The 11,670-nt window shown below is 39.5% G+C and overlaps 1 long non-coding RNA gene across 1 annotated transcript; it reads right to left on the bottom strand.

Annotated features, from left to right (window-relative positions):
• Window positions 1-8,703: 8,703 nt before the first annotated feature.
• On the bottom strand, window positions 8,704-9,902 carry LOC149270712 (uncharacterized). Its single transcript, XR_016271604.1, has 2 exons — window positions 9,825-9,902; window positions 8,704-9,756 (listed from the first exon to the last, which is right to left on the bottom strand). It is a non-coding gene; the product is annotated as an uncharacterized LOC149270712 (long non-coding RNA).
• Between the last annotated feature and the right edge of the window lie 1,768 nt (window positions 9,903-11,670).

Raw genomic sequence — 11,670 nt, 5'->3', positions numbered from 1 at the left:
ACCATTATACCCTGATTTCCCATTTTCAATGGGTTCAGGGTATAATAAAATATACAATTTGAGCTGAGTTAAATGCTTGGTTTATTGAACGATTTTATTCAATTTTATTTAAAGTTAATATGTTTTATGTGGATTTTTAATATATGCAATTTATAAAATTTGTGATTTAATAGAAATTATATAGTTAAACAGTTTTAATTTTTTTAGATATTCCATTCGTCAGCAGCTCTGCCCCTACATAAATACATATGCATATATACTTAATGCTCCCGAAAGAAATAATATATTCTCATTGTAAGACCCAAAAATTGTGTTGAGTCTATTTGTATTATATTTAGCAATTATTGCAGACAAGTGACGCTTCGCGACAAACATATTAGAATCGATTCCCACGCCAAATGCCCGACTAATCTCGCATTAAGTACTCGACGGCCAACCATCTTGCTGCTGCTGCTCCTGCGCACCTGAGCCACCTGGGCACGCTGGGCAGCTCGGTGAGGTGGGACGTCAGCCAATGATTTCCGACTAAACAATCACTGCATTCATGTGGCGCTGCTGTCGTCATTGACATAATGCGACAATGCGAATGCGACAACGTCATGGGCACGTATCTACTTATATGTATGTACATTCATATATGCATATATAGAGCGGTTGGAGATAGCTGCCAGATAGCTAGATATCAAAGGGTGCCACACTCCCCCCTCCCCACTCCTCACAGATTGCCTAAAACGCTCGCATTGTATAAATAGCTGCGCTGCGCTGCCAAGATAACAAAATTACTGCGTACTAAACATTTTGTTCAGATATTGTGATAAAAATGTGCGGTGGCGGTGGCGGTGGCGGTGGCAATCATGGTGAGCAGCCGCTGGAAGAGCGTATGTGGTTTCAAAATAGTACAACAACTGAGATTTACGAGCCCGAAGCTAGACCCAGAGCCGGAGCCAGTGCCGGTGCCGGTGCCGGCCGCAAATCTGTCACCGGGCTGAGCCGCACGGCAAACACGAAAATATTTGAGTTGCTTCAGTTTCAGTTTCAGTTTTTCAATGCACATATTTGCCTAGTGCCAGCACAGTAGCGATAAAATGTTAACTCGACGATTAGCGACGTTGCCAGGCAATTGTTTATGGTGGTCCGAGCACTCGAACTCTAACCAGGAGGAAAAAGCAACAGAGCAGCAGAGCAGCGGGCAACGGGCAACAAACGAAGTTGGCGATGCAGTGGGCAAACAATTGCAGTCTCTTTTGGATTTCGGTCTGATAAGATTGCTGGCAAGCTGAAGACGTGCTCTGATAGCCTTTGGCAGCGACCGAAATTCATAAATTACAAATCATTACGGCAACGGCGACATGAACGACGCCATGGACGACAAACAGTCAGTCGGCTTGGGGTTCGCTACGAATCGGTTTTGGGTTCCACATAGCCGGCGGCATCATCAACTGCTGCCTCTCGATGGTGGTGCCTCATAATGCAAGCCAATTTTTGACATGTACATGAATTAGATTTTAAAAACTCGTCCGCTGCAATTGCAGGACTGGAGTGGAGCCGCGAGGAGCCACAAGCTGGCGGCAACCTGCCGGTAAATGAGTTTGCTTGTAAAACTTGCGATGAAACGCAGCAGATAAGCGGGGGACACTGGGACTCGAGATAGAAAGAGCTAAGGCTAAGGAGCCGATTGGCGATTGGGCTGGGGAAAGCAGGAGAGAGAAGAGAGAGCAGAAGCCGGAGAACTGCCCGAAAGGGGAAGCCATAAAAAGGGTAGTATAACGATTAATTTTTTTCACGTTGACATTTTAGCTTAATTGCACTTCAATAATCCCGAAAAAAGCTAAAGCAAAAAGGCAAAAATGCGTAAAAGGGCATGAAAAGCGGCAGCCGCGGCAAAGACTACGAGGCCCATACAATTTTAATCCCACGGATATTTGCTGCATAAGCACTACAGACAGAGAGAGATAGATAGAGAGAGAGAGAGAGGGAGAGAGAGAAGAAAAAACAGAAACAGAAACCCCGAGCTACATTGTCAGCAGAAACAGCAGCCAACGCACCGCATGGAGCAGCAAGTGGGCCAGCCCACGAGTAGCCGACAAGCCAACGACAGACAGACGGACAGGCAGACCTACCGACCGACAGACAGACAGACAAATCGACCAAACGGCCAACCGACCCCAGAAGCGTCCAAAAGCGGCCAAAAGCGGCCGGCTACCAAAGTTGACAAGAAGTAAAATGTCCGACGGACTAATTGGCTTAAACGCTGGCAAAATTTATTTAAGCACATTAGTGGGATTTGGTTTTTGCCATACGCCGTACGCTCTCTGTGCCCTCATATATGTATGTATGTACTTTAGCAACTGTCCATCCACTCTGCCCCCCTCTTGGCTCTTATGCCCTGCCCCACTCTGGTCCGCCCTGCCCTACGCCTTTTTGGCATCTGATCTACTTGGCTCTCGGTAATATGGAATTGATTGAACCTCTTTGCTGGGGCAACGGCTTATTCAGATGCGTGGGCCAGCCATACATACTCCGCATTCAGCTGTAATGTAGGTGAATGGCACAGCCACATAAGCCGTGATCCGACAACAGAACACTAATGCTAATCAGCCTGCATAAGGTGACAGAATTATATGGATATATTGACAAATATTTGTGCTAAAATTGAATTTTATATTTTATTCTTTTATGTAGAATTTAATAATATTTAATATTTTAATTATTTTAATTATTTACATATAAATTAGGAGAAGTAAAAAAATTAATTAACATAAAGTACATACATTATGATGATTATTATTATGATTATTTTTAAAATTAATATTATTAATATTATTATTATTATTATTACTATTATTATTATTATTATTTTATTATTTTTTATTTTGTAATCTGGCTATGTATGAAAATATTATTTCCTCCTTCTTCCAGCTCATAAAAATCCTTTACATAATTATATATATTTATAAATTACTTAGAAGCAGGGATGGAGCCTATTCAAAAATCACTTCAATATATTTTAAATACTTTTAACTATCTTCACAAATTTTAAACCACTTTATTTTATACGAAGTCAGCTCGTTTTTGATTAGAGCTGAAACCCAAAGTCATTCGATATATATTTATAGCTTTATCCACAATTGCGTAGCTCAATTTGTAGCGCTTTCTATTGGAATTACAATAAAGCATGAAAGAAAATGAAAAGAAAAACAAAATAAATTATAAGAAATTAAAATATCAAAATATATACTAAATTGTCAAGTAAATTTGCTTAATTAATTTATTAAATATTAATTACATTATATCAATTATATTGCTGTTGACTTCACTTGAGCATTTAATATACATAAGCTGCATTGCGTTCATATCTATTTTGGTCTAGCCAAGTGGTAAATATTTAATTATATGTATCACTCGAATTATAATTATAATATGGAAACCATGGCTGAAAAAATCTACAGAAAAATAAATCAAAAATCTTTAAGAATTAGTAAAGTTTGAAAATTCAAGAACGCAATATTTTTGTATTAAATATAACTCGACTATCTAACGTTTTATATAATTCGTTGTCTTCATATCTATTTTGGTCGAGTCAATTTGGCTCATTTATCAGGCATTAAGTGCGACCAGCACATTGTGAGACGTGAAACGTGGTAAATTGTCACATTCACTTAGTGAGACAAATTCTAATTTTTATTTAGCTACCTTTTATTTAATTAGCTTAATTCAGGAGAGGAGCACGATTTGCGCACTAATTAGGCAAATGAATAATTGAGTGGGTCGATGGCAGAGTGCAAAGTGAAAATGTATCCAACGGATACACACAGCTGCCAGAATCAGATAAATATTTAATGGAGCCAAAGCGCAAGCATTTTACATATTAAATTTTAAATTTGTAAATAATACAAACTGTATCCAATAGATGTGCTCTGTGCTCTGCCCTGCTCTGCGCTGCTTTGCTCCCAGAACGCCTTCAGCTCAAGTAAGCCCCAGCAGACAAAGGCGAATTGTAGATTTTGATCTATTGCCTAGGCTAAATACAGTAAAGCCCCCACACAAATAAATCCAATTTTAGACGACAGCCACACAAACGAAAATGAAATCGAAATCGAAATCCAAATCGGAATCGTCGCATCGATACAAAAGAAATTAAAAACAGCAACAAATTTCTCACGCTGCCTGCTCGACTTCTATTTTCTCTCTACTTGTACAATGTATAATGTGTGTGTGTGTGTGTATGTGTGTGTGCATCTGTATCTCGACCCCGAAATGACTTTCACCGTTCCCCGTTCGTGCGAGTGTGTGTGTATACATTTCACACCCTCAAAAATAGAAATTATCTTGGTGCATTTACGCAAGTTTTAATGCTATTAGTTCCATCTTAAAATCCCAGTCCCATCTACGTCTCCGACTCCTTCTCTCTCTGCTCTGTCTCTGTCCCTGTCCCCTTCCCCAGCTCCTTTGGCGATTGCCTGACATTTGAAGTGAACCAAATTGTCTGTTTCTCTGGCTGGCTGTGTGTCCTTTGCCTTTGCCCTTGCCTTTTATTTCCATTCTATTTTCTATACTATACTTCCATTTCTATATTGCTGCAGCCTTATACATATACATAGATATACATACAAACGTATATATTGTACGCGTCGCGTTGCACTCAACGTAGATGCCCTGGACGCAATTTTGTTGGTAATAAATCACCTAAAGTCGACATTAAATCTTTCTCTTTTCTTCGTTTTCTTTTATTTTCTGTTTTCCTGCCACTCTCCTGCGCCGTTTGCTTTCATTTCGTTGTTGCTCTTTCTTCGCACTGACTTTCACACAAGCCGGCGACAATCCGGGCACATTGCACATGTCTTTAGATTACCGAGTAGGTCTGAGGGTCGGACGGGTAGGCAATACTTAGTTATATCCATTCAGGACGATCTATAGATATTATGTAAATCTGTAAAAATAAACACATTTCCACAGCTTGGGGTGAATCCGAATTTGAAATTGAAACAGTCGCGGTCGGGGCCAGCTAGCGAGCCAAAAATTATCAATTTCAATAGGCCACATTCAGTTGGACTAGCCAAGCAGAAAATGCTGAATTTCCGCAGGCAGCCATGGCAACAGCAAATGGCAAACGGCAGCACATTAACACTTTACAAACAATGGCCAAAGTGGCATCCATCAAATGCAGCAGCCAGCAGCCAGCAGCCATCAGGCAGCCACCCCACATGATCCATGGAGCCGCATTGAGGCAAGCCGAGCCAAGGCGAGTTGGGCTGCAGCCACTGGCCTTGCTTCTGGCTGTCACAGATCTGTCAGAGAAGCGAGACTGTGAACAATCGCAGGAAGTTCAAACAACAACAAAAATAACAGCTACAGCTACAACAACAGGCTGGCTGGCTCAGTAGCTCCTTGGCCCTGGTCCCGGACGCAGCCCCCTCTCCGCTCACGGCATTTGAATCAGAGTGCCAGCAACAAAAACAACAAACAATTTCGCGCTTGAAAGGCTAAATAAAAGAGGCAGCAAACAGAACATGCGTTAAACTAATAATTGTCAGAAAAGTCAAAGTCAATTTCGATTTCGTTGTAGTCCGCAAACGCAGCAGCTGAGCAGGAGTCGAGCGTGGCAAGGGGTAAAGACATATAAATATGCAGGATAATCGCATATGGGTAAACCTGACTTGTCTCCCGATGATGATGACGATGATGACGATGACGACGAGTTACGCGGCTCAATGTCAGGCTAAGACCACCACCACCGACCGTCACCATCAGCAGCGACAACAAACGGGCTGGATTGGGACTGCATTGTCAACTGTTTTGTTATTAGTAATTCGCATTCGTAACCGAGTCCTTTTGGCCAGGCCGCCCCTTGCCATAGCGATCTCAATCAAATGTCGCACATTGTGTTTGTTGTGCATTTGACATTCATGCGCTCGGCTGCTTGTCTGTCAACAATTAGCACGCTATTCATCACGGTGTTGACTTTTTGGGTGCCGGCAAGAAGGGTCAGCCTCATCCATATTCGCATCAGCTGCACCATCCGTATCCGCATCTGTATCCGTATCCGCGTGATCATCTGTCAGTTGACGGATGATGCGGTTTTCTTAGCCCAAATCCCATGTAATGCCCGATGACCTGATATAAGGATTATAGACAAAGGAAACTCTCTTACTACTTAAATGCATCTTGCCTTATGCAAAACTGAAAAACCACTAGATTGCTTCGATTCCATTTGCATGCCAATAACATAATCAATCTTTCGTCCAAGTTCGCTTTAATAGAGTCAGACTTATCAAGAGTGGAATATGGTAAGCCAGGTCGTCATTTAAAAGGCAAATGTAAAACTTTCCTGACTCGACTTACAGCAAATTATGCAGATTAAACTTTGAACTGAACTTGATTCGCTTTTGGCTTATCACGAATCATTCGTTGGGATTATAATGATAACCAAGGTCGTGAACATTTGAGCTTGTGGCTTAGATTTGTATAAACAATCAATCGGAAACTTATTTTATATATAATGAATTCAACATTTCAATTTTGAAAATCTAAAACGAGTTGAATATAAAAGTGTGGCAAATTGAAGCAATAAATAATTTCAACTCTAGTTCACACAATATATAACCTAAGAATTTGTTTAGCAAAAGATCTTTTAACTGATAGATGAAAAAGTGGACTTTTAAATAAAAAATAAATAAATAAATAGAAAGAATAAAAAATATAATAATAATAATATCAATAATAAAAAATAATAATATTATTATTATTGTAAAAAATCAAATAATTTTTATATTATAAATACCAAAAATTAAGTTTGTAGTAAATTTGAATTTATACATGTGTTTTTATGTTTTTCCCAAAACCTTACTAAATATATTGGATCTTCGACTAAACTAATAAGATTTTCTAATCAAAACATTCCTTCCTTCATTAATTATCTAATCTAATCGTGAATAAAAATTTGTATTAATTTATTTTTTATTACAATATTACTTATCAATTGATCTGCTTCAGTTAACTTTCAGAATATATATTAAATACATTTTCTAAAGTTTTATTTAAGACTTTATTTTCATATGGAATTAAATTTTTTCAAGTTTAAACAAATGTATTAAAAATTATTCATATCAGATTGTTTCACGCTTCAATAAATATATTAAAAAGTAATGTCCATCTATTGTATAAACGAAACAACTTTATAAAAAGTAATATCCATCTATTGTATAAGCGAAACAGCTTTTATAGAGTTCCAAACAAAACCCCAATAAAATTTTGTAATTCCTGCAAGTTTATTTTTTTTTTATAAAACTAAAGCATCTTCGACTATCCTGGTCATGATATGCATACTAGCAGTAGTACGATTCGATTCTTTAAAACTCAACCACACACACACATAGTTTTTGCGCCTGAATTTAAAATACTATCTGCTAAAAAACTTAAAGCGCATGTGACTTTGATATATAAAGATGCGTCAGAGCACTAAAATAGCACAGCAAAGATTTTGGTATTTGTTATTTTGTTTCTCAAAGGCTGCGGCTAGCTGCGTATTTGAATTTTGTTGAGATTAATTTAACAAAATACGAAATATTCAGGGGGAAAAAAGTTAAGCATTTCAACTTAGTTTCGGAACTTTGCAGCTTCATTTAAATTTTTGATTGGACTTCAAAAAAAAAGAAAAAAAAAAATTATAAGAAAAAAAAGAAAAAATAAACGAAAACAGCGCTAAGCTCGTTTGCCGATCCGCTGGCTGCGACGGCTGCCTAATGAGCAAATGGCGTTCACTGATCGCTTTAAATTAATCTTTTTTTAATTTCTCGGCATTACCGATTAGACGCTGTCGAAGCTAAAGTTCAGCGCAGTTCAGCCGGGCAGCAGTAATGTAATTAATATGCAAATTATAAGTCGAAGCTTGCGAGACACATTCACATTTTGTGGGTCCCCCAAGACAAAGGCCAGCACAAAAGTCGCGCACTCCGATGACTGGAGGCGAAATGAAGATGAACCTAATCCACAGACACCCAGTTCGCACATGTGACTCTTATATTTGTATGTGTATGTGTGTAGCTTCGAACGACATTCGGAATAGCTAATCAGCCCAGAGTCGCCGAAAGAGTTCGCCAGGTAGGAGCTGCTCCCCACTTAGGGCACATCATTTGATTCAGCCACCTCGTCCGATGTTTATTTATGAGCACTTGGCTCTGATTTTAGCTGGCGCAGCGCAGCCAATAAATTTCCCATTGCGGCTGGCGTCGCTACCTTTAGCCACATTACCACGCACGGCCCCCAAAACTCATGCGCCAGTCGCCATCGAGGCCGTAAATACCCGTTTGTCTGATGGCTGCACTTTTTGGCATGTCTGCCGGACCCAACTCCAGCTCCAACTCCAACGGGCAACTCAACATTTTTGCTAATGAAAATGAAGTTCGTTGCCGTTATGAGTGCTCGTGAATTTATGTCCGGGCGACAGGTGAAACCTCAGTGTAACTGGAATATGTACGAGTGCAGGATCTCATAGGGTAGAGAGAGTGACTATGACGCTGAATACTTGGCATATATAAAATAGATAGTAATGTGCCTAAATCATTGGAAAGGCACAATGTAGATAGCTGCAAGATTGATTGACTTAATTTGAAATAATTTACTCATTTCAAATGTAATTAATTAAATATTTAAAATAAGCCAAGGCTTCCTAGTATTACTATCAACATAGAAAATGCACTAACATTATTAGATTAAACATGATGTCATTCAGTATTATTGTATTTGGTTTGAGTCTAGTTACATAATAAAAGTGTGCAGAAAATATTCTTTTATTATTAAAATATTTACAGCTCAATCTCATTATATTATATCTAATGTAGCTATTTTATTAGACACTCATGACATTTGCCTAGTTTTATGATTTCATTGCTCCACGTACATAAATAGAGTCAAATCATTGACAATGCTTTGGCCCGTAAATTATTTATTTAGCTAGGCTGAACAATTAATATTCCACTTGGGAATTGCCGTCAATAATGACATTTTAATTTCACTAGACTATGCTGTTCCAGTGGCTTTCGAAACCAACTAACATTTATTTATGTCCATTCAGCATTCAGTTTGAGCCAGATCCACATCCAGATCCCGCCCATGTGTTTCTTTACAAACAATATTATGTTTGGGTCAGTAGATTGCGATTTATAGTCCCGAGCAGTTTGTTGATTTTTCTTGAAGCCCAAAGCTGTCAGTTTTGTATGCGCATACTTTTCATGAAAATTGTTTTTCAAATAAATTTTCCACCCACATGAAATACACACAGCGCCATACATCTTACTAACAGAAGAACGAAGTCTTCACACAGCCACGAGCAACTATCGAAAGATGGCAAACGATTTCCATAGATTTCCCTTAACTCTTCCTCTTGCTGTTCGTCTTGCTCTTCCTCTTGCTCTTGGATTGGATTCGATCAGGCAGTGCCAGTCGCTGTTCTGTTTGTTTATTTAGACATAATGCGCGAATAGTTTCACTCACTGACTAGTTGGGGCCTCGGTCTGGACGAATTGACGGACTGTTATTGCATTGCCGAAGGCAGAAGAGTGCTTTGATCTTTTACCAGAGTGTGAAAATTGTCTTTGTATCTGTTTCTGTAGCTGCAGTTGTATATGTAATTGTGTGCGTGTGATTAATCAAATGTTTATCAAGTGTGGGCCAAGGGGTGGGTCACGACCGGCGAGCCACATCCACATCCACATCCAGAGCCGTAGCCGTAGCCAAAGCTGGAGCTGGAGCTAAAGCCTGTGCCGAAAATGGAAACAAAATATAATTAAATATTTATAAAAATGTACAGTAACAACAAGGCGTACACTTGTCGGCGTCAACTGTCACAATGTGACATTTCCCACATCAACATCAACGTACCGAGCCGAGCCGAACCGAACCGCTCGCCCGAGTGGCAGCGTCCTACAACAATTTAACATTAATTCGCAGTCAAATAATGCTGCATTTTTTATGCGCAAATGTCGTCGTTGTCAAGTGCCAGCAGCAGTGAAGCAGACCCAAGTCGCAGGATGTGCTGGATGTGCTGGATGTGCTCTGATGGAAAAGGGATGCAAACAACCAGTCAGGAGGTCAAACTTCGTCCCTCCACCTGTCTCTGCCCAGCCTCAGTGCTAGCCAGGGGTGGGGTTGAGGGTTCTGCTCTGGGCTGACATACAAAATGGCACTCTAACGGATGTATTAACGCCCCGCGCATTCGATGTATTTTTAAATAAGTAAGCAAACGAGAAACTCGTCGCTTGCACTCAACTTTCTTGCTGCTGGTGGTTGCTGGCTGTGTGTGTGTGTGTGTGTGTGTGTGTGCTGTGGTGCTGGTCTGCTGGCGGTGTGCGTTGCTCATCCAACCAGGCAGCCACCATGCGAGCGCGCCACGGCGTTGGCGTTGGCGTCTCTCGCTTGCAAAATGTCAAATGTCAGAATTTGACATGCGTGTGACATATCAGTGGCAGCTTTTACATTAATCAAACTCCCTTATTCTTCATCAGCCAGCAGAGACTCCGCACCACCGACACCAAACGATGATGACGACGGCGACGGCGACGGCAACGATGCTACTCAATTGACACATTGAATTAGGGACACGACGCCTTCTGCTATGCTTTCATGCGTGTGTGAGTGTGTGTGTGCTGTATACAAACCGTGTCCGAGACCGATTCCCACTCATTTCAACAATTGTGGATGGGTCGCAAAGTAAAAAAGCAACCAGCGAAAAATTTGATAAGCTAAAATATCAGTAGAAGCAATACTTTTCTATATTATCTTTGTAAGTTGCTCATGCCAGATGACATTAACAGGAACTGCTCCTCCCCTTAACAGCATTCTGTTAATAGCATAGCTGTTGGCCTCTGCACTCTGCACTTAAATTGGTCGACACATGAGATATTTATAAATTATATCAATATCCAAATAAAATGTAGGCTTTCGTTTTCTAGAATCTGGAATATTGACAATAATATAATAATATATAATATAATATAATATAATATAATAAACAATAAAAATAATAATATAATATAGAGCAACACTTATTGATTGCTGTTCTTTTAAGCTGTGCTCTAAGTCTGTTCTAGATAGGTCTTTCATACTCACCTCTTCTCTTGTAATATCCCAAATCGTAATATTTAGATAGACATATTTAATACGTAGCAGGGAATGGGCTGGTGATACTATTGTAATATAATTTTGTTATATTTTAGGCTAAAACATTATATTTTTTAGTTTACGTAGTTTTATCAACACACAATAATATAAATAATGCTCAGCTTAAGCTACTTAAATCATTAAATGTTCAATTCAAAATATATATTTCCACAAGATCAGCTAAAGTCCAACTCAATGATGTCTCAATTATGTGTGCGGAGAAAGCGGGCGATTCCAGCTATTTACAGCAGCCCGGACAGTCGAATGTTTTGTTTTAAATGCATTAATTGTTCATCGTTTTGTATTCATCAAGCCAAGGGCTGGAGGAAAATATAATAATCTTCTTTTGAATTACTGTCAATGGGCGAGGCATCACCCGAGCGTCCGTCCGATCATCAAGAGCGACTCGTCAACACCATCATATATTTGCAAGATCGAGCAAAGTATTTTGAATCCAATTTATATTCTCAGGCCCGCATGCGCTGTCAGCGTAGAACTACGTAATCCTGCAGC

This window comes from Drosophila arizonae, chromosome 2, assembly GCF_054131065.1.
Source record: "Drosophila arizonae isolate 15081-1271.41 chromosome 2, UAZ_ARI_1.0, whole genome shotgun sequence".
Classification (NCBI taxonomy): domain Eukaryota; kingdom Metazoa; phylum Arthropoda; class Insecta; order Diptera; family Drosophilidae; genus Drosophila; species Drosophila arizonae.
Note: the sequence above shows the minus strand (reverse complement) of the source record. Positions and strands in the feature narration are given on the sequence as shown.